Below are 23,343 nucleotides of genomic sequence, written 5' to 3' on the forward strand. Positions count from 1 at the left end.
AGCCACACATGCTGGTTTCAGCTCCAAATCCATATACTACAGGGAGACAATACTCCAAATGATTGTACTCATGTTTGCTAATTTACTTAGACTTAAAGCATCAATAAGTTGTTCAGCATTATAAGGGCATTTTGTTACGCTTAAGTTCTCCTTAACTTGGTATGATATAAAGTTTTCCAAATATCTTTACTCTTGTGCTCAAAACGAAGGGTTGCTAACATAAACAAGCCTTTTCTCTGAATGAATCAATCTGAACAATGAACTATTATTCTATCCTTTGACATGTTTGGCAGGTTTACCTGCTACGTTTTTAAATCGAATGTAGCAACCCCTTCAGCTTCTTAATATTTAATATAAAGTTCTTACATATTGCACATCATGAGTGATTGAAAAAAATCAGTCTATTATAAACAAGCTCATTATATAAATATATGAGCCATTTGTTATTTAGGATCAAGTCAATAATATCTTTTAAGTGTAATGGCCTTGAGGAAATTTAATGTCAATTTGTGCACAATAATGTCCTTTAATAAAGATGAGAAAACTGGTAAGATAATTTGCTTTTCGTGATATGAAAGTAGGAAATGATCAGTAGGCTCAGCAGGTTAGACAGCAACAGAAAATGAACCAGAGTTAGTGTTTCAGATCTGTGACATTTCATCACAAATGGGAAAAAAAAATAGAGAGAACTTTTGCTCTGAGCAAGGGTTAGATGGGACAATGACAACAGGAAGGTTTGGCTGCAAACAGGAGAGATTTATTGGTAGCAAAATTGGTCCAAGAAACCCAAACGGAACAGGGATGGGGCAAGTTATGATACAAAATATGCATCTGGAACAGATGTGCTACTAGAATGAAAACAAGAAAAGCAAAGCAAAGGAAACAAAATAGGAGGCAGAGATTATTATCTGAAATTGATGATCTAGATGTTGAGTCCAGAAGGCTGCAAAGTTCGTAATTGGAAGCAAGGTGCTGTTCCTGAAGCTGACCTCACTGGGGGTTGAGGTAGGCCAATGATAGAAATGTCATTCTATCATGGTTGCAATCTGGTGATCAGTCCCCAGAGCTATCTCAGCAGCTGATAGAGAATGTGACAGCCAAGGACCCTGACTGTCAAAGAGCTGCTGGAGAGTAGATCTGTACTGTACCCCACACTGATGATGTGCCTTTGGGAACAATCACAAGAAACATGCTGGAGATCCAGATGCAGATAGAGAAGTCAAAAGTCATGCACAGGCCTAAGCAGATGGTGAATCCAAACCATGGATTCAATCATGGAGCCAGCCTATGAGCATATGAATGATTTGATGAATGATGAATGATTTATTCTTTGTTATTTGCATTTTGCAGTGAATAATACAGTCCCCACACTCCAGTGCCATTTTGAATAGTTTAAGAATAAAAGGGATAAAAGATATAACTAAAAGAAAGTCCTGAGCCCTGAGTCAGCTCACCGATGACACGTGCACTGCCACCCCTCCTCCACTGCCTCCCTGTTTCCTGCGCTGGACCCACCAACATAGGAGCCATAACTCTACTGGTGTAATCTCTTCGCTGTTGGGCCCACCTCACCGACACCTCCGCTGATGCCCGGTCCCATGCTGAGCCTACACTCCAATCCTAGAGGAGCTTTGCCACTTCTGCTACCGCCAGCCCTGAACACTGGGAGGACATCCCAGCTGCCACTGCTGCCCATCACCTTGAGGAACGTATCCACCACCATTTCTGACCGCCAGGCGGAACTGTCATTCCATGCAGGACATGCTCTGGCTGCCAGGCCAATTTTACTGACTAACCCATCGCAAAAGGCTCCAAAGAAAAGAATACCAAAAGGAAAAAAATGAAAGAGAAAGAGCATAAGTTAAAAGAAAGAGAAAAAAATAAAGAGAGCATACAGGAGTGAATGAGCCCCGGGGCCAGAGCCCACATGCAGCACTGCTACTCCGCTGCCATTTTGAATCAATTGCTCCATGGAAAGGAAAGCAACTACAATGGAGATCCAGGTCTGTCAGAACAATCAGTAACTGCTGAACGTGCATGTAATCCATCACTCTGGCTAGGTCGCAATACAGTGTTAACTAAGTTGGGGGGGGGGGGGGGGGCGGTGAGGGGGAGGCGGTCGTGAGACAACTTCACGTAGCTCAAGGTGCTGCTCTTCTTCCTAGAATCATGGAGATACCGTCGTACACAGTGGAGGAGGAGCATCGACAACCTGCATTTTTGATCACCTTGTTCTTGTGTGTCGAATATCAGTGAGCTGAGTCACAGCATTAATAAGGCATTTAATAAGTTTTCAATACCCTCAGTTGGCAAATTACCACTGTCTAGTGAGAAATTATCAAACTGCTCAGCAAAAGCTTAAAAGATGAAGTGAGACAGTCCTGATGTCAAGATATGCGTCACCTGACTTCGCATCTGATTCTGCCATCAACCTCACCATATCCCATGTAATTCAGATGTCTATAAGGTTCTGCCTTCTGAATCTTTGCAGTCTAGATAAGATGCAGTGTTAGAGCAAGCTGTCCACCATGCTAGACAGGTCAAGTGAAGAGTGTAAACCTGGATGTGATTCAAAACAATCCTGAGGGTCACTGCAAGCTTGCAGGGTGGCCAGGTCTAAAGATATCCACCTCACCTAGCAAGAAGTATACCAGAGCTGAAGAAATGCAGGAGATATAATTTGTAGTACTCACGTTGTTGTGCCAAACTGTGCTGGTAACTGGAAAGACTGTTCAACCAGGGGAGACTGATACTTTCCATGAGGCTGGTTTGTACATTTTCAGTAGGTTTGCAGTGCAAAATCATCTTCTCAAAGTAAATGAAATAATTACCTCCGCAACGAAGGAGTAGCCAGTAATTTGAAGAAAAGGAGGAGGACTGGAAGTTGCACACTTCCTTGGCCATATCAAAATTGCTAGCCCTGTCTTGCTAATTGATGATCAGAAGTTTTGGTCAGACACTTTAAAACAATTTTAAACCTGAATTTTTTTGTTGACTCATGACGGATCTTTACTGTCCTGTATTACGTGTCAAGATCCAGACTTTTAGAAATAACAAACTTTAATTTCTAAGTCGATTTTGCCCACATGGTAAAGATTTTACAAAGCCTAGTTATGCCTTAAGATTCAGACTCACCTCTTGTTAAGTTAGCAAGCTTGTGCATCATTTGTTCTTCTACAGTTGGTACAAGGCTCACTGCGTCAGTGAAGTGATTTATTGCCAGATAATGACTCAAGCTGAGATAACTATATTTAATCTAGTGAGGAATTGTCATACCTAGATCATGATTACATTCCATTTACAAGGACTTCCCTCTATCTTTCCACAAACATAAGTTTTCACCTCAGGATGATTAATTGACATTTTGTTTAGATTTTCCACAGCTTTCTTCATCTACTCAAGTCTCATGCCAAGAAAATTGGATGATGTTTTGCGAAAATTTCCTGGAGTTAAGATCACCCTCAAGCTCTGTCAGAAGACAATGAGCTTCTTTCTTTTTCAGAGATTCCTAATGAGGAAATGCACGCAGAGGATGAACCTGCTCTATTAACGCAGCATTTTGTCATTGCATCAAAGCAGATTCATGGGACATGGGGGTTACTGACTGACTAGCATTTACTGCTGGCCTAGTTGCCCTTGAGAAGGTGATGAAGACCTGCAAATCACTGTCTAAATTGGTGATGATCGAGAGTTACATAGAGCAGTAATTGGCCAGGTTGGATTTGTCCTGCTTTTTGTAGACAGGATATACAATTTCTTGCATTCATTCATAAGATGTTGATGTTTACTGCCCATCCTTAATTGCCCTTGAGGAATTGACTCTTTTGTTCTTGATCTAATAAATCACAATTCCTCTAATACACTTCAGGATCATAGAGAGCAGAGCACTATATCTAGTTATTATGATGAAGCCAGTTTGTGTGACTGAAAGGGATGGTGAAGAAGCACTACATAATTGTTGAAGTGATGGAAGCTCTGGTACTTTCATTTTTGAGTGGTGGTCATACTGATGTTTCATTTGATGTCTGATGAGTTTATTCTCAAGTATAGGAAACGTCAAACTCTGTGTATGCAGGAAAATTCTTCAGCATCACTCAAGCACGAGAATGAGATGGTCCTTGGGCACCTAACTCAGGAGCATCCGATTCCTGTGTTTCATGCAATATCTCACATTATTTAATTGCTTAGATTCATATAGAACCTTGGAAGACTAAAACTTTCCATCGTGCATCATGGGACTTCTATGAAACTAAACTTGGCACAAAGTTACACAAGAAGGTATTTGGTTAGATGACCAATTGCTTGGCCAAATAAGCTTTCAAAAAAAAAGCAGGAGAGCAAGAGAAATCTGAGTGTGTGTGTGTGTCTTGAGGGTGAGGGGGAAGGATTAGGGAAGATACACAAGACTGGTAATTGAAAGAATGGCCAGCAAACATATAGTAATAAATTCTTTATGAGAGATTTCAGAAGGTTGTGGGACTGGTGGAGGTTATAGAGAGAGTGATAGAGTAGAACCATCAAAGGGTTTGTAATATGAGAATTTTAAAATGGCAGCATTGCCAGGTCAGGAACCAATGTAAGTCAGCAAATATGGATAATGGGTTAACAAGATACAGTTTGTGATGGTAGACAGGTGGCAGAATTTTGGATTAGTTTACATTTACAAAGGGTACAAAATGTGACAGAGCATCTATCTTTGTCACCCTTGTCAGATCATTTATAATTTTTACATCCTTTCAGTCGTAGTTTCCTGAATAAAGATATTTCACTTACTTAGCTAGTCTCTAGTTCTCCTTACATCAATGTTTATGAAGCACACAATATACTTTAACTCATTCTCATTTTCAATATAACACCTGCTGAGATATTCCTTGATTAAACATTAAAATCTACCCAGCTCAAATTGTTCACATTTAATTGACTAATAATAAGATTGGTGGTTATATGTAATATGTATGGTGTTCAGGGTATTATTTTAAAATAAATGCCCATTAGCATTTCATTTTGTGTTAATTCATAAACCTACTGTAATCCCAATGTAACCAAAGATAATTTTTCAATGATCACTTATCTTACCTTATTACATTCTATAATCTGCTAGTTTTCATTTTGAGTGAAATCATTGTTCATAAATTCTAGGCATCAATTCTAAACAGAATCATACCCTTGATTTCTATTAACAGCATAGGACTTTTTTTTAGGATCTGGAAGTTGCCATGAATTCAGTAAATTGTCTCTTTAGACAGATTAATGCCACTTACATTCCTTGTCACATTTTTGTTGCATAAATCCCTTTGAACCTTTTAAGACTTGGTATATAATAATACAACCTGCAATTTCAATGTGAAATACAGCCACTGTATTTCCACTCAAAACTGACAAACTTTGAATTGTGGTAATTTCAAAAGCCCAGGTGGAATTTGAAAAACATATCAAGTATCAACTGTCGTTGTTCGATATCCCCTTCTGGTAACTCTTCGTCTGGATGTGAATGGCAGAGACATAGTGCCTTAACTGCTTGTCCTCAGGTTACTCATTATTCATGTTCCAATTCCAATGAAGATCTGCAACCACCATGTTCATCTCTACTGATTCTGACTAAATATATTTGCATTTTCTTCACTTTTAATTGTTTTGTCAACCTTGCAACACATGCAGTTACTTAAAAATTTGGCCCAATTTTCAGTTTGCAAATGTTGTTTTATTCACTCAAAATCAGAAACTCGCCGTGACAGTGTCACACGAAGCATGTGTGGGTCCATATTTAGCTCACTTAACGAAAATTCAAATCTTGCATCTAGTTGGATGAGGCTAAGTTACAAACTTTATAACTGGCTTTTTTTAAGGAATCGCAAATTTCTAAACCAGAAAATGAGAACTGATGAAAGTTGGTATTAGGAAGTGGTTATAATATGATAATGACTTACAAGCCTGTAGTATCTTTAACATAAAGCATACAAGTGTGTCTCCACTTTAAAAGAAATGTTATTTTTGACAATATTGTTTGAGTTTCCAGGTCTCAGTAAAGCTAGCAGTTAAAAGAAAGTGAGAAGTGTAACATTTAAAAGGAACATGCCTGTACATCTCTGCTTTTAAACTAAGAGGAACAGGAGTGCTGTCTCCAGGTCTAACAAGTTTAATTACAAATGCCCAACTCTGCTTTACCTGTTCTTCTACTTACCTTGATCAGAATTCCTCAACCATCAATACTTCTCCTCTAAAATGTTCTACCGCCCACCTTTCTACGCATTATAATCAGATCCCTGTCTCCCGATCTGTCATCTGCTCTCTCTGCCACCTAATGAAAAGCAAATAATAATGTTCTGTGGTTAAGACTGTGGGTGGTTTGGAATGCTCACACCTCCAAGCTTCCCATCATTGAATCCTTCACACGACACGCTGAGCAAACCTCACAGGTAATATCAGAACAATTAGGAGATATTTTCATTTTGTGGAAAGTTAACAGGGAGAATATATGGTGAAATGTGCAATTGGAGTAATTTCCTTTAAATTTTCTTTGTTCCTTGCGATGGAACTTTCCCAGGCTAGTGACGGTGAGGACAGATTTGCAGAAAATAATTTGCCTCAGGATCCCAAACTGATCTCACCTTTGTCTATCTTTCCTGGTGTGGGCTGGGAATGCAGCAGAGAACCCTCTGAGGCGGAGGCCAAGAAGCCAACTGATACGCGAGAAGGTAATTTTACCAGAATTTGAATGCAATTTCCCACTTTCCCAGCTATACAGCTGTATTTTGTTTTAACAATTTGTTTGTAGATGTAGGCATTATTGGATAGGCCAGAGTTTAATGCCCATTTCTAATTGCAGTAGAGAAGGTGATGGTGAGCTGCCTTCTTGAACCATGGTAATTCTGGGAGTGTTGGAACAGTCCTATTAGGGAATGACCCAGTGCTATTGAAATGATGGTGATATGGTGCCAAGTCAAGATAGAATGTGACTTAGAAGGAAAGTTTCTGGAATTTGCATTCTTTGCTTGCAACCTGACAAGTTGGAAAACAAAGTCCAAGAGGAAGAACTTCCTCAAAGAAACTAACTAGCTGGGAAGGTTTTGGCCAATTACATTGACAATCTCCAGTCATGCCAGGTGAGAGATTGCAACTTAAACCACTCTTTCTGTCAGAAACAGTGGCTTGGCAGGAACCTGGAAGAACATAGCAAACCAGGCAGCTTTAGGAGGTGGAGAGGCCGAAATTTCATGTGTAACCCTTCTTCAGGACTGGGGGTGGATGTACGGGGAGCTGCAGATAAAGGGGTTGGTGGGGGTAGAATGGTGAAGTGGGGATAGGTGAAGACAGTAGAGGGTATGACCTGGTTGGTCAATGGGAGGAATGAATCCGGTTGGTGGTTGGGAGGAGTGGAAGAGAAGGGGAGAGGCTGGGAAGGGAGTCAGGGGATGGGAAGGGAGGTTATTTGAAAATAGAGAACTCAATGTTGAAGCCTCTGGGCTGTAGGCTGCCCAGGTGGAAGGTGACGTGTTGTTCCTCTAATTTGCGGTTTGGTGCATTGTGGCAATGGAGGAGGCCAAGGATGGTCATGTCGGAAAGGGAGTAGGAAGGGGAATAAAAATGGGCAGTGACTGGGAAATCCAGTCAGCCCCTGCGGGCCTGGCTGAGATGCTCAGCAAAATGTTCCATAAGCTTACGTTTGATCTCCCTGATGTAGAGAAGACTACATCGGGAATACATGACACAGTAAACTAGATTGAAAGAGAGGCAGATGAACCTCTGTCTCACCTGGAAGAATTGTTTGTAGCCCTGGATGGAGGTGAGGGGAGGTGGTGTATTGGCAGGTTTTGTATCTTTTCCGATTGTAGAGGAAGCTACCTGGGGGTTCAAGACAGTGGTTGATGGTGAGAGTGGCACAAACCAAGGACTGTCAAAGGGAACATTCCATACTGAAGGCAGAGAGGCATGGGAGCGGAAGATGTTCTTAGTGGTGGGCTCTATGTGAAGTTGGCAGAATTTTGAAAGGATGATTTGTTGGATTCAGAGACTGGTGGGGTGGTGGGTGAGGACGAGGGGGACTCTGTCTTTATAATGTTTGGAGGAGTAGGTTTAAAGCAGTGGAATGGGGAATGGAGGTGGTGCAGTGGAGGGCTGTCTGGATGACAGAGGGAGGAAAAGCACGTTGTTTGAAATAGGTGGACACCTGGGATACTTCGGAGTGGAATGTCTCCTCATCTGAGCAGATGCAGCAAAAGCGGAGGAATAGGGCGAATGAGATGAAGTTCTTGCAGGATACTGGGTGGGGGGAGGTGTAGTCCAGGCTGTTATGGGAGTCTGTGGATTTGTAGTAAACGTCTGTCTGGAGACTGACACCAGAGATGGAAACAGAGAGGTCAAGAAAAGGGAAGGAGTTATCCGAGATGGGCTATATGAATTTAAGGGCAGGGTGGAAGCTGTGGGCGATGTCAATGAACTGTTCCAGTTCAGCCTGGGTGCAAGATGCTGCACTGATGCAGTCATTAATGTAATGGTGGAGAGTTGGGGCAGAGTGCCTATGTAGGCATGAAGAGGAACTGTTCAACATAGCTGACAAAGAGGCTGGCGTAGCTAGGGCTCATCCACTCCACCGGGGTTTGGAGGAATTGGGAAGAGTTAAAGAAAAAGCTATTAAGGGTGAGGACCAGTTCAGCAAAGTAGAAGATGGTATTGGTGGAGGGGGACTGAATGAGTATATTAGAGATGAAGAAGCGGAGGCCTGGAGACCATCCTTGTCGGATATGGATGTGTTTAAGGGCTGCACATCCATAGAGGGAATAAAGCGCTGAGGGCTGGAGAACTGGCAGTTACTGCAGAGATGGAGGATGCAGTTGGTGTCGTGGATGTAGCTGGGAAATGCCTGAACTAAAGAGAAGTAGATGGAGTCAAGGTAGATCGCGATGAGTTGGGTGAGCCAGGAGCATGCCGAGATGATGGGTTGGTCGTGGTAGTTGGGCATGTGGATCTTGGGGAGCAGGTAGAACTGAGTAGTGCGGGGCTGGGGAGATTACCATGGGCGATGAGGGCACAAACAGTGTGAGTGATTTTGGCCTGATGGGTCGCAGTAGAGTTATGGGCAACGAAGAGGTAGGATGTGGTTTCAGAGAGTTGGTGTTTGACCTCTACAACATAGAGGTCCATTCTCCAGATTACCACCACCACAAACACAGAGTGCCCCTTGTCCTCATCTACCACCCTACCAGTCTTCACGTCCAACACATCATTCTTAAACACTTTCACCAACTCCAACTAGACCCCACCACCTAGAGAAACTTCCCCTCCCCACCCCTCTCTGCCTTCTGCAAGGACCACTCCCTTGGTTTGCACCACTCTCCCAAAAAAAAATCCCTGAACTCCCAGGTACCTTCTCCTACAACAGGAAAAGATGCAAAACTCGCCAGTGCACCATTTGATCACCTCCATCCAGGGCCCCAAACAGTCCTTCCAGGTGAGACAGAGATTCACCTGCCTCTCTTCCAATCTAGAGAAGATGTGATCTTCTCTACATCTGGGAGCTGGCCCCGCAGGGGCAAACTGGACCTCCCAGTTACCACCCATTCTAATTTCCCTTCCAACTCCCTTTCCAACAAGACCATCCTTGGTCTCCTCCATTTCCACAATGAACCAAATTGCAAATTAGACGAACAACACCTCATCTTCCACCTGGGCAGCTGACAGCCCAGAGGACTCAACATTGAGTTCTCCAATTTCAAATGACGTCCCTTCCCATCCCCCGACTCTCTTCCCAGCCTCTCCCCCTCCCTTCCACTCCTCCCAACCATCAACCAGATTCATTCCTCCCACCGACAAATCAGATTGTACCCTCAGACTGTCTTCACCTATCCCCACTTCACCACCCTGCTCCTGCCACCCCCTTTATCTGCAGCTCCCCCTACACCCATCCCCAGTCCTGAAGAAAGGTTGCACCCAAAACATCGACTTCTCCACCTCCTGAAGCTGCCTGGCTTGCCGTGTTCTTCCAGCCTCCTGCTTATCTACTATTAAATGGCCAGCTATTAAATGTTTCAAGATGTAATTGATATTTCATTGGTTAAACTTTCAAATCAGCAACTAACTTAAAGCAGTATCCAGTTACCATATTGTGAGAGGCATTGCTTTTCCAGCGTGAAACCATGCTCAAAGGCTGTTATAATGAGATTACTGTTTTGTTTCAATCAGAGTCAGCTGGGAGAAACTTACCCAACTTATGAAATGAGCCAGTATTTTATTTTCTTTGCAATCTTTTTCGAAGCTTATTTCTAATTGTTCCCCATGTCTTTCAGTTCCTGTAGAGCATTTAAAATTCAAAGTGCTGTGAGCAATAAGATAAATCAACAGTTTCTGGGAACTGATTGCAAAGTCTGAATTTTCAGCCATCATTAGTATGGACAGACAGCAAAACGATGCACATTCTTTGAATTCAAATTGGGAATTCAATCCCCAAATTGCTTGTAGACACTGTTGAGCTATGATCTGCAAATAGTTAAGGAAGGTCACATTCCCTGATTCACAACTTCAGACTGGAATGTGAAAAAATATATAACTCTATTACTCTCACAAGCAAACCATTGTGTCTCTCCAAGTAAGCTATGTCCCAAATCTGTTGAACAAGTTCTCCAGCTGGCTCAGGAATCCCTTAAAGTGTTTCTTTTAAACAGAATGAAGGATGAATTATACGATCAAGATTGTCGTGCTTTGTCTGTGGCTAAAAGGAATGTTAGATAACAAAGGATAAAAAACATTCTTAATTGGGTACTATTCTTGAATGAATCCACAAGCTCCACTTCAAGCAAATGAGACACATGACCGTTACTAACTTCTGACCCCAAGCAATGCTACTTCTGTTCGCCATCTGACAACAGGCTTAGCAAATGACCTGCATCCAGTTCAATGCTTACAGGCAATAAATGAGACAGAAGAGAAGAAAATAACATCATCAAATGATCAATATGCTCCAAGATTCTAAATTCACAATTGTCCCATTAAACCAGCTTCCATTCATAGTACAAAACCCATCTTCATATTAAATTCAAAAAGAGAGCATTTTACTTCACCAACAAAATAAAAATAGTTATTTCACTTGTTAATTTGCATTCCTTAACATAGATATAAGCTTCCGAATGTCATTCATATTAAGTTATTTAAATAGGAGAATACTGTTTTTTAAAGAAAAAAAAAAATTTTGTAAAATGTACCCAATACAAACTGTACCGAAAATGGCACATCTAACCTGATTGCTACATTACCAGAACAACACTTTTATAATTGGCATGCTGATGATGATAGAATATCAATGTTACAAAAAGAAAACACTGCTGCTGCTTCTTGTAGATCCTCCCGTCAGGAGATCTGCTGTCATAGTATGCAATGCTTATCTATCTTGGTTAGAGACAAAAAAAACTGTAGATGCTGGAATCCAAAGTAGACAAACAGGAGGCTGGAAGAACACAGCAAGTCAGGCAGCTTCAGGAGGTAGAGAAGTCAACATTTTGGGTTGAGACGCTTCACAAGGACACCTATCTTGTACCATTTTGCACACCCAATGTACCTTGTCTGCAGCTGCTCTGTGATATTCATCATCCAACTGTGCCTAGGTCAATGTCTCTTTCTCCTGCCATCCCCTTTGCCCACCAGCCTAGAGTACTGTCAGTTTTCAGTACACATCAAATAACTGAATGTCATTATTTAAAGTTATTTTTGCTCTTGCAATTTAAAGCACCTTTTTAATGATCTTACGATCTGTTTAGGGAATCTTTAATATACTTTGCGCATTTACATTTCAAAGGCCCTTACTTCTGCAGGTCTTATTTATTAGCCAGACTTATGAAACATTCTCGTATAATATAGCATCTTATAAATTTTTCCTTATTCTAAGCTTGAGTTTTCATTTTGTTAACACATTCCTATTTTGACAAAATTACTTTTTATTTCTATCCCATTTCTAACTTCTACATCACAACTGCCATTTTCTTCTACTATATATCTGAAATAATTTAACCTATTTACTTTTTCCAGTGTTGCATCATTCACTTCATTCTTCACTCGAGTTTATTTTACTATATTTCTTCTAAGTACCACTGCTTGTGTCCTTTTGGTAACCATTTTATATTCTAAACTTTTAGATTTACTTGATCTATGCTAGTTTGTACAATCTCTTATGATTCAACTTGGAGGGCTGTATCATGAACCTACAGCAATGCTGTTATCTTTTTTCTCCTCCATTTCTTACCTTTAGAGGTATATCTAATTTTCTAAATATTTATTCCATATACAAATTCAGTATTGTATATTATATATTAATATGTGGTGACATATCCTTATCATACTCTCTCTACCTGAAACAAATCTTATTGTCCCTCATCTCGCCTGATATATATTTTGCTATAGATTGCTGTATGCAATATGGGCTTTGATAAACCTCACATTTCATGACAACGTCACATCCTAGCAGCACATTTATTAACATTTCCTTAGTCTAACACAGATTACTGTGGAAAGGTAAGGTGTTTGACTGGGATAGACAGCAAGGGAATCAAAGATTATAAGGATCAGGTAGGAACGTCACGTTGAGGATGATCAGATCAGCCATGATCACATTCATCATGAGTTACAGTCATCATGAGGTATTATCCATGGCAGTGCCCTTACCATCGTGAGGCATTATCCATGGCAATGCCCTTACCAGTCAGTGTCCACTTGCTGAACAATCAGCACTCTCCTCTAACACTGTATACAATTTACTTTCCCTTTAAATTGATATTCTTGTGAATTGACCTTATGAGTGCAAACCAAAAAGGTTTCAAGAAAATGTACCTTTATGAGCAATTTTCAAGTTCTATATTACCAAATAACTATCTATAAACCTTTTGGGAGTACACACAATCAAAAACTGGAAACCTAACCAGAAAATGCTGGAAACACTCAACAGGCCAGGCAACATCTGTGGAGTGAAAGAGGAAAAGAGAGAGGGAGAAATTGGTGAAATCTTCCCTTCCAAAAAACAGGAACAAGATGATAAGCAAGAAAGTAGCCAGATCTCCAGGTTGCTCCCAATGCTTTTCCGCTATCCCAGAAATAAATTGTGGGTGGGAAGACCGACTTGCAGACCACTAATTGGTCAATTAATAATATTCAATTAATAATCACTCAAGGCTATCTTCTTATCACCGCCACGATTAACTCTGCTCTTCACAAGGACAATACTCACAGCCTTGCCAATGTGTACAAAGACACTGTCTGCTAGGTTGGGTGCAGTCCTTTACCTGCCCTAACCTGGGATGTTTGGAAGCATAGATGGTGGAAGGGGTTTGCTGCTCAAAACCATTCATTTGCTCTTGTTTCCAATGCTCCATGTCCTCTTTTTCCAAACCTCCTCACAATGCTTTCCTGAAAAAGTTCCTCCCACATCCATAACTCCTGCACTTTCTGCTCTACCTCCAACAGACATGGCTTTTGATCTGGTGCTATTGTTCCCAGTAGCGACTGGCTTCTGATTGGCTGGCATCTTGAGGCAAGGTGGAATACTTCTGACCTGAGAGATGATCCCAATGGAAATCCACTTAAATGTTTGATTGATACAAAATCCAATGGGCTTTTGTGCAAGTGGGGTTATACAGTTTATGGCATTTTAGGAAAACTGAAGAAATTTAAAACTATTACTGGCTTTAAGCAAGTGCAGAGGAAGCGGGGTGGTGGTGATGGTGATAGGGGAGGTTTCAGGGGGAATAAAAGGTAAGATCCATGATTGGCTGGAAGGAAAGATATCATGATGGGGTGAGACTGAAAGGGGTGTGAATAAGATAAGTTAATAAATGAAAGATGGGTCTAGAGGAGGTACACATGACAACAGGTGAATTGACAGTGATAACTGTGCTCCAAACAATGGTGGTGGGGGTTGGTCACTGAGCATAATCTTATTTGTGGGAATCATTATGGAATCTGGAAATCTCTGACACAGTTATCCTTGGGCTTTGTGCACTTAGAGGCTGGGGGCTTCCTGTAGTCCTAATGGTGGTCTTCATTGTCTGAAGACAATGCAACTAGATGACTTGCTGTTGCAGACTTAGCATTGGCACATCAGTTAACTACCCATTTTTAAGTTCTGTAACCAATCTACCATTCAATGAACTATTTTCAGTATCCATTTCATAAATGCATCTTTTGCTCTTGTTCCCCAAGGAACTCAATAAAGTAATATATCCCATTTTCAGTAAAAATGAATGCCAAGTTATTAGTTTAATATGGTTAATGATTCTGTTTAAATGATATAATGATAACAGCATATTCTCACAGAATATAGCTCAAAATCTTTCATCAGTTGAAGTGGATGGGAAATGCAACTTAAAAATAGAGGGAAACATAGGACGAATGATTAAAATCTTGGCTGGTGGGATGGTTTTTAAGATGACCTCTTGGGGTTTAGGCAAGAAGATCAGCATAGCAAAATCAAGACAGTTGAAGGCTTTTCCACCAATGCCTCACCAATTAAAAAGTCTTTAGGGAATATAGCACTACTGATGTCAGCTGTATTCATCAAAGACCAATTGTTCATCACAGCACCAACCACCTCACAATCACTCCAAGGATTCTTTCTATATGGAAGTCATTCTCATATATTGATCACTCCTTTCTGACACTGCACCTTACATAGTATTAGTTAGGAGCAGTGATCATCTCTTTTCATGGCATAAATTGGTAAGCATAAATTTGGGAGTGTTGCTGAACAAAGACATCTTAGAGTGCAGGTTCATAGTTCCTTGAAAGTGGAGTTGCAGGTAGATACGACAGTGAAGAAGGTGTTTGGTATGCTTTCCTTTATTGGTCAGAGCTTCAAGTATAGAAGTTGGGAGGACATGTTGTGGCTATACAGGACATTGATTAGGCCACTTTTTGAATATTGTGTGCTATTCTGATCACCCTCCCATTGGAAGGATGTTGTAGAACTTGAAAGGGTTCAGAAAAGATTTACAAGGATGTTGCCAAGGTTGGAGTATTTGAGCTGTAGGGAGAGGCTGAATTGGCTGAAGCTGTTTTTCCTGGAGCTTCAGAGGCTGAGGGATGACCTTATAGAGGTTTATAAAATCATGAGGGTCATGGATAGAGTAAATGAACAAGGCCTTTTCCCTGGCTTGGGGGAGTCCAGAACTACAGGTGGTAGGTTTAGGGTGAGAGGGACCTAAGCGACAATTATTTCACACAGATGGCAGTGCGTGTATGGAATGAGCTGCCAGAAGAAGCGGTGGAGGCTGGTACAATTACAATATTCAAAAGGCATCTGGATGGATATAAAAATGGGAAGAGTTTAGAGGGATATGGGCCAAGTGCTGGCAAATGGGATTAGACTAGTTTAGGATATCTGGTTGGCATGGATGAGTTGGACTGAAGGTTCTCCTGTTTCTGTGCTGTACATCTCTATGACTCTAAATTAGCACATATTTGCAAACATTCAACACATTATACAAATCTGTAAAGTTAATTCTCAGTTGCCTCACGTTAGGTTGAAGGGTAGGTGTTTATCCATTTTTTCTTTACATTGACAAGGTCTCTTTTCCTGAACTTGAATACATTCCTATGTCTCCAAGACAATGCCTGATATTTCATGTGTTTGGATTGTTGCACTGGATTGATTATGTGTCAGGTTTACCAACAATATCAAATGTATTTCTACTTTACCCTCAGCTGCCCAAGTTCACTGGTAGTCCAATTTGTTGAATAGTTGAGCATATATGTGATTTGTTTTATATTCTGTTATGCAAGAGTCCTTCCTCAAGCAGTTCTGAGAATTAATGTAACTCTATTAAATATGATGGTTACTCAGTACGTAAGGCTCAACAATTTTCATTGTTTACCTTCTGAATGTTTATTTTCTATTCAACCTGTTCGGAGATGTTATTACACACTTCTGGGGCAGGTGAGACTTGGACCTGGTCAGCCTGGCTAAGGTGTGGAGGTGCAGGTGTTAGACTGGGGGGTAGCAAAGTCAGAAGTCACATGACAGCAGGTTGTAGTCCAACAGTTTATTTGAAATCACAAGCTTTTGGAGTGTTGCTTCTTCATCTGGTAAAGGAGCAACGCTCTTAAAGCTTGTGATTTCAAATAAACCTGTTGGACTATAACTCAGTGTCATGTCACTTCTGACTTTATCCTGGCTCAGAGGTAGAAACAATACCATTGTGCCACAAGAACCCTTGCTGAATGTATACATTGCAGCCAAGATATTATTGGCAATAACATTCATAGAGTCATAGAGATGTACAGCATGGAGACAGACCCTTCGGTCCAACTCGTCCATGCCAACCAGATATCCCAACCTAATCAAGTCCCACCTGCCAGCACCTGGCCCATATCCCTCCAAACCCTTCCTATTCATAAATCCAGATGCCTTCAAAATGTTGCAAGTGTACCAGCCTCCACCGTTTCCTCTGGCAGCTCATTCCAAACACGCACCACCCTCTGCGTGAAAATATTGCCCCTTAGGTATCTTTTATATCTTTCACCCTAACCCTATGCCCTCTAGTTCTGGACTCCCCCACCTCAGGGAAAAGACCTTGTCTATTTACTCTATTCATGCCCCTCATGATTTTATAAACCTCGATAAGGTCACCCCTCAGCCTCCGACACTCCAGGGAAAAAAGCCCCAACCTATTCAGCCTCTCCCTATAGCTCAAATCCTCCAACCCTGGTAACATTGTTGTCAATCTTTTCTGATCCCTTACAAGTTTCACAACATCTTTCCGATAGGAAGGAGACTAGAATTGCACGCAATATTCCAACAGTGGCCTAACCAATGTCCTGTACAGCCGCAACATGACCTTTCAACTCCTGCACTCAATACTCTGATCAATAAAGGAAAGCATACCAAACACCTTCTTCACTATCCTATCTACTTGCAACTCTATTTTCAAGGAGCTATGAACCTGCACTCCAAGGTCTCTTTGTTCAGCAACACTCCCTAGGACCTTACCATTAAGTGTGTAAGTCCTGCTACGATTTGCTTTCCCAAAAGGCAGCATTTCGCATTTATCTGAATTAAATACCATCTGCCGCTGCTCAGCCCATTGGCTTTTTTTACTCCTTTTCATTCTCTGAAGAATCTCTGTCCCAGAATGTTTCCCACACTGCATTGAGGTTACTTCTGCCCTTTACTGATGCGATTTCGCAATTACAAGATAATACCATTTACACTGATAGGCCACTTACTGTGAATTCAAACAAATGACAGTATTTGCATCTTTGGCAGATTAATGTGAAGTAACTCGAACTAGTAAAAAGACATGGGAAGAGGAGGCAAGAGTTTCTTTGGTTAATTGACCATAGTTATTGTTAATCGATTCCAGCTGCTGATCAATGACAAGCTACAAGACTAATTACTGGGCAAGTACTTCCAATAAAAGAAAGCTTATGTTGTAAAAACACACTGGAAACACATATTCAATGTCATCTTTTCTGTATTTTTTTTTGTTTATATCCTGTTTTAACAACGAGAAACATAAAAATTTATGAATCAATTGGGAATCTCCCAGAGTGGAATTGGAATTTCTCTCAGTTTTCATTCCTTCATATTTCAACAAAGTCAACCTAAAGGAAACTAGGCGATTAGAACTCAGTCAATTACTGTCCCTTCAATCTCTACACTGCCTCAAACCTTGAAGAGTTTTGACACAGGAGAATATCATAAAGACCTGTTTTCTGGGCAGAACCTTACAGGGGCTTGAGCCACCTGAGCAATCGTGAGATTTGTAACAGAATTGGTTGAGAAGCATCACAAGCCGTAATTTAGAAATGTTTAGTCAATCAGTTAAGAAGCATCTTGACACATCCCTTGAGTAGATGGGATTTGAACACAGAGGTCGGGCTACGAGCAATGTGCCATCAGAGCCATCAGACTATATTTTGTGCTCCCCTATCAGCAAGTTGAAAATTAATGGTGATTATTGATGATCAAGCAACTCATTAACAACCCAATTTGCCTCATTGATATTCAGCTTCCTTTCTTGTATCAAATAAGCCAGATATTGAAAATTCTCAATGTGGAAGTCCTGCCAACTCCTCAGTGGGCCGCAGCCTGGGAGGAACATCTATGTTGTTTAGCACCAAACAGCAACTCAGCAAATGATCTTTGACAGGGCTGATGAAGGCCCGAAATATCAAATTTCCTGCTCCTCGGATGCTGCCTGACTTGCTCTAACCTTGACTCTAATCCCCAGCATCTGCAGTACCCACTTTCGCCAAGATGATCTGTGAGCTCCAGCAGCACACATCTCTCATCCACGGACATTTGCATCCGACATTCACAAATACTTCTTCACAATCACACAGGCCCACATCGCAGAGCATCCCAGCAACTAGGATTTAAAGTACTGAGGCAGGGACATCTTGCATTCAGAGAAAGCACCCATCTCCTGGATTGCCCCAGGCTGCTCACTTAGCGCTGACATGCATGCTCGCCTTGCCAAACTGAACTATACCTGTTAGTCCATTGGTGCCTTTGCCAGAGCCAAAGCTTGCTGTATTGATGTGCTCTTTTGCACAACCATGAGGATGGGCTGCTTGCCATGCAGTTTTGTCAGGATCTGTCCGGAGGCAGGACTCATCTTTATGCGCGTCACACCAAGACGTCAACCTAACACTTACAAGATATGCCAGCTACCTGCACGACAAATTAACACTGTTTGTTCAAATTCATTCAACCAAATGGCCATGTCAAAAACTGGTGGGGGCCAGGCCTCGATCCAAGACTGGGAGGAGATGGGATGGGGAGAGTGCACTGTTAGTCACGTAGCCAGTTCCATCAGTCAGAGACCCAGTCTGCACACAGTCCAGCAGTTTGGCCATGGTCAGTCATCCTCTGGGGCCCCACATGGTCAAGGGATCTGTCTCAGTGCAGTCTGGGAAATGACAGTGATAAGTCCTGTAGGGTCATCGCAAGCAGTCAGGGGACTTGAGTGTCGATAATCAGGGGGCTACAAACACAGTGGTCAGGGATCTGGTCAGTGATGTTTATGGCCTGCTCAAAGTCAGTCAGAGATCTGGGGTGAATACTGTCCAGATGGTGGGTCAGTCAATCATTCCCAAGGATACATGGGTGGTGTGTGTGGGGGGGGGGGGAGGGGGGAATGGTGGCTCATTGCCAAAGTGGGTGAAGGCATTAAGGGCTGGGGTTGGCACTGAGAGGGTAGTTACACAACACTGTGGAATTCATCAACAGGAAGTGATTCCACTCCATTAATGTACAGGTGATCTGTCATTGCTATCTCCATTTCCTGTGTACCCACTACCCTGGCAGCTCCCACAATTTTTACATCCTGGAACAATCTCTTGTATTTAGTGTGATTGAAGGTCCAGATGCCTGACATGGCTGGTTAATGAGGAACAAAGGATGACAATTGCATCCATGCCTCATGTTACCATAGTTGCACCTCTGACTGTTGTGGAGAACAGATACAAAGCTGCCCGTGGTTCAATCAGAGAGAAGTATGGTTTCACAGCTTGGCCATATATGGGAGGTTTCTTGAGTCAATTCCAGACAGAGTGGGCCACATTATTCCCTCATATTGAGCTCTGCACAATTGCTGCAGTTTAAATGATGAAATGCTAGAAGCAGAGAAATTCCAGGAACAGAAGGAATCTTCCAAGAATGAGGACAGGGCCAATGGGGAAGACGAAGCTCTCTTATACATGACAGAGCTCAGCTATATCAGAAGGTTCAAGCCTGGCATGACCTGAGTGATACCCAGTTCCAGCAGATAGTGCTGGGAGCAGCAGACTGTCATGCAATGTAGAATCGTCATTGGTTATGAGGCCACCATTTGGTTTGCAGTGTGAGTTTGATCTTCAGCTTCTGCTGGTTTTGTTTGTGTTCTGTTGTGATTGGAACCATGGCCAGTTGACTATAAGATTCTCAATTGGGGCTGACCCGGCCAATCAGTGATTGTGAGTGATGACATCTCCCCATCCCTTTTCAAACCGTTGGATGAGAACCCAGCAGGCTAATTATTTCCAGTCTACCCAACTGGAGGTGGGTTTGCTCAGTTGACTGAAAGGCTGGTTTACAATGTAGTATGACATCAACGTTAGAATCAATTCCTGTGTTGGCTGAAGTTACCAAGAAAAACTCTCCTTCATGAAGTCTCCCCTCAACTGCAGTAAGGTAACCCTCAGGCTAACCACCACTAGTCATTTCTTTCTAAAGAGAGAGCAGCCCTACAATCTGGCAAGACCATGATGAGTCGAGAGGGTAGGGCTGGAAAAGCACAGCAGGCCAGGCAGCATCCGAGGAGCAGGAGAATCAACGTTTCGGGAAATGTCCGTCATCAGGAATCAGTTCCTGATGAAGGGCTTTTGCCCAAAATGTCGATTATCCTGCTCCTCGGATGCTGCCTGACCTGCTGTACTTTTCCAGTACCACATCTCAACTCTGATCTCCAGCATCTGCAGTCCTTACTTTCTCCAAGACCATGATGATACTATTTTGACCTTTAGTGTTCTGCGAAATAGAGATCAGTGTTTACTTGGCGTTGGTTTGGGGTAAAGTCCTTTAGAGTTAAGTTTGGAGACAATTGGACATTATTTGAAAGCATTCCTTAAGATGAGGCCTTGTTTAAGAACCTTTCCATCTTTTGTCAGTTATTCATTGAACAGGAGCGAGAAGAAGAGGATAGACATTAGGCTACCTGGAAAGCCAAACTTGTAAGGTAGAATATAACAAGATGTATAGTCACAGAAAATGACCTGTTTAAATATAGCCATGGAATTGTGTTAGGAGGGCTCGGTGTTCTGAGAGAGATATACAGGCATTCCTAAAATGGAAATGCAATCCAGAAGTCTCTGCATTGTTGAGAGATCTCATTGATTGTAGTAGAAAGGATTAGATTAGATTATTTACAGTGTGGAAACAGGCCCTTAGGCCCAACAAGTCCACACCAACCCACCGAAGTGCAACCCACCCAGATTCATTCCCCTACACCGAACACTATGGACAATTTAGAATGGCCAATTCACCTAACCTGCACATTTTTAGATTGTGGGAAGAAACCGGAGCATCCGGAGGGGACCCACGCAGACACAGGGAGAATGTGCAAACTCCACACAGAGAGTCACCTGAGGCGGGAATTGAACCCGGGTCTCTGGCGCTGTGAGGCAGCAGTGCTAACCACTGTGCCACCTTGCCACCCATGGATGGATCTTGCCTTCTCTGCAATCTGCTGTACGTTTTCTGAGAGTATTTGTAATGCTGCAATTCAATTCAGAATTATATATGTATTTTAGACAGGATTCTAATGCAGGGCAGGCATTTATCTTTCCATGGAAGGACCCTTGAACTCATTGCCGTCCTAGCCAGTGCCTGTAACTTCTGAACATCAGATGCTGCATGGTATACTTTGAATTCCTGGAGAACTTCAAATCCCTATTGTCAATTTCTCATCAAACCCTTTTGTATCATTCCATAATAATCTATACAAGCTGCTGAAAGAAAGTGGTTAGGTTCATAACAAAGTGTGTGAAATTCCAGTGGGATTATTGATAGATGAAATAAAAGAACTGAGGAAGCTGAAGATCTGAGACACACAAAAACAGAAATTACTGGGGAAACTACCCATCAGTGTCTGCTTTTGTATGTTACTGAATATTGAATGCTTTGACTTTCTATGACCCTTCCTGAAGCAGTCAACTTGCAGGTCTTCTCGCTGATGCATTTCCACTCATCTATTTCTTTCCTTCACACTGAGCTTATTAAAGGCTAAAATTTGCTAAGTTAAAAACTGTAATCTTTCTAATGCAGTTGCATCATGGCAAGTAGATACCTGAGCTTGATCCCTGTTGGCACAGATACTCAGTGGTATTATTTACATAGGTTGACCCCTGCCCTCACATCCCCATTACCATCAACTCCAAATCTTGCATTCTTTATTGAAGTCAGCTCCAGAGGTTATTAAGAGGCAGATCCTGGCATTTATGCTGAAATCAACTCCTTGTAGATTTTGAGGCCCAATATGTTTAGCTCCTCTTATTAGTTGTAAGTGAGTTTGTATGTCAGAATAGAATTTAAAGCCACTTTTACTGTATTCTCCAAAACAGATGTGATTTTTGGTTCCATGGCCAAACTGATGATGATTTCAGAAGTTGGAAGTAACCACTTTACTGCCAGTGCACTGGGAAGAAGAGGAATTTGATTTTCTGCAGTATTAAGGAATTGGAGGCTTTACAATAAGAAAGCTCAGTTATGGGTCACTGAAAATACTACTTTTATGCTGAGAAAGTGTAAAAGCCTTAGGAGTCAGAAGAACTTTCAAATCATTTAGCATTCTGATATTTCCTGTGATCATGGTAAGTGAATACTTTAGGCAGGAACAGCTCTTTAATAGAATATTACAAATCAACCAAGATCTGTTACAGGTGTTAGAAACTCATCCAACTGTTTTGAAAATGTGACAGGCTCAGCTTACTGGGGCGGTTAGGAATGGTTCTTGAGATCACTACGAGAGAGCAAATGAGATAAAAGATTGGCAGCAATGTAAAAATAAAATCACTTTCTTTGGCTGTTTCCAATCATCCTTTCCTCGTGATTAAAAACCCAAGCCTTGACAAGACATCTTTCACTGTGCATCTGAGACCTGGTAAAGATCCTTCTAATATCAAACCTCTTTAATTCCCGCTTAGATTCATAATATGATACAGTACAGAAGCAGGCCATTCAGTCTGTTATATCTTTATTGCCTTTTTCTTCAATTCAATTCAATTAATACCATGCCCCTTCTCTTTCCCCACTGTTTTTTTTTCTTTCCATCACATATTTGTCCAATTTTGCATTCAATATTACTCATTAATCAAGATTCAATTGATTCCTCTCCCAACTGTCACAGTTCACTGTGCAGAAAATGATTCTTCATGTTGCTTCTGATCCTTCACCGTTTTCCCTTTATGGATCTTTCAGCTTTTCTTCTTTCTCTATTCAAAAAAATAATTTTGAAAGCCTCAACCCCAATGCTTCTCTCGTCTTTCCTTGCTTTGAGGAGACCAAATCAGCTTCAGCCTCTGTACATAACTGAAATCCCTCATCCCTGGTACTTCCAGTAAATGTCCTCTGCAAACACTGTCAGGTTTTAACATCCTTCCTAAAGGATAGTGCCCATAATTAAAAACAACTCACCAACTGGGGCCTATTTTACAAGCGTTTATTATAACTCCCTTGCTACGCACTTTATAGCTGGATTTTTCCACTCTTTCCATGGCAGGTGGAGAAGCGTAAAATTGGGTGATAATTTGCCCATTGCCTATTCACCTCACTTGGTATATTATCATAAGGTAGGTAATGGCAACCCCACGTCCTAGAAAAAATGGAGG

The sequence above is a fragment of the Chiloscyllium punctatum genome, chromosome 3 (assembly GCF_047496795.1).
Source record: "Chiloscyllium punctatum isolate Juve2018m chromosome 3, sChiPun1.3, whole genome shotgun sequence".
NCBI classification, from domain to species: Eukaryota; Metazoa; Chordata; class Chondrichthyes; order Orectolobiformes; family Hemiscylliidae; genus Chiloscyllium; species Chiloscyllium punctatum.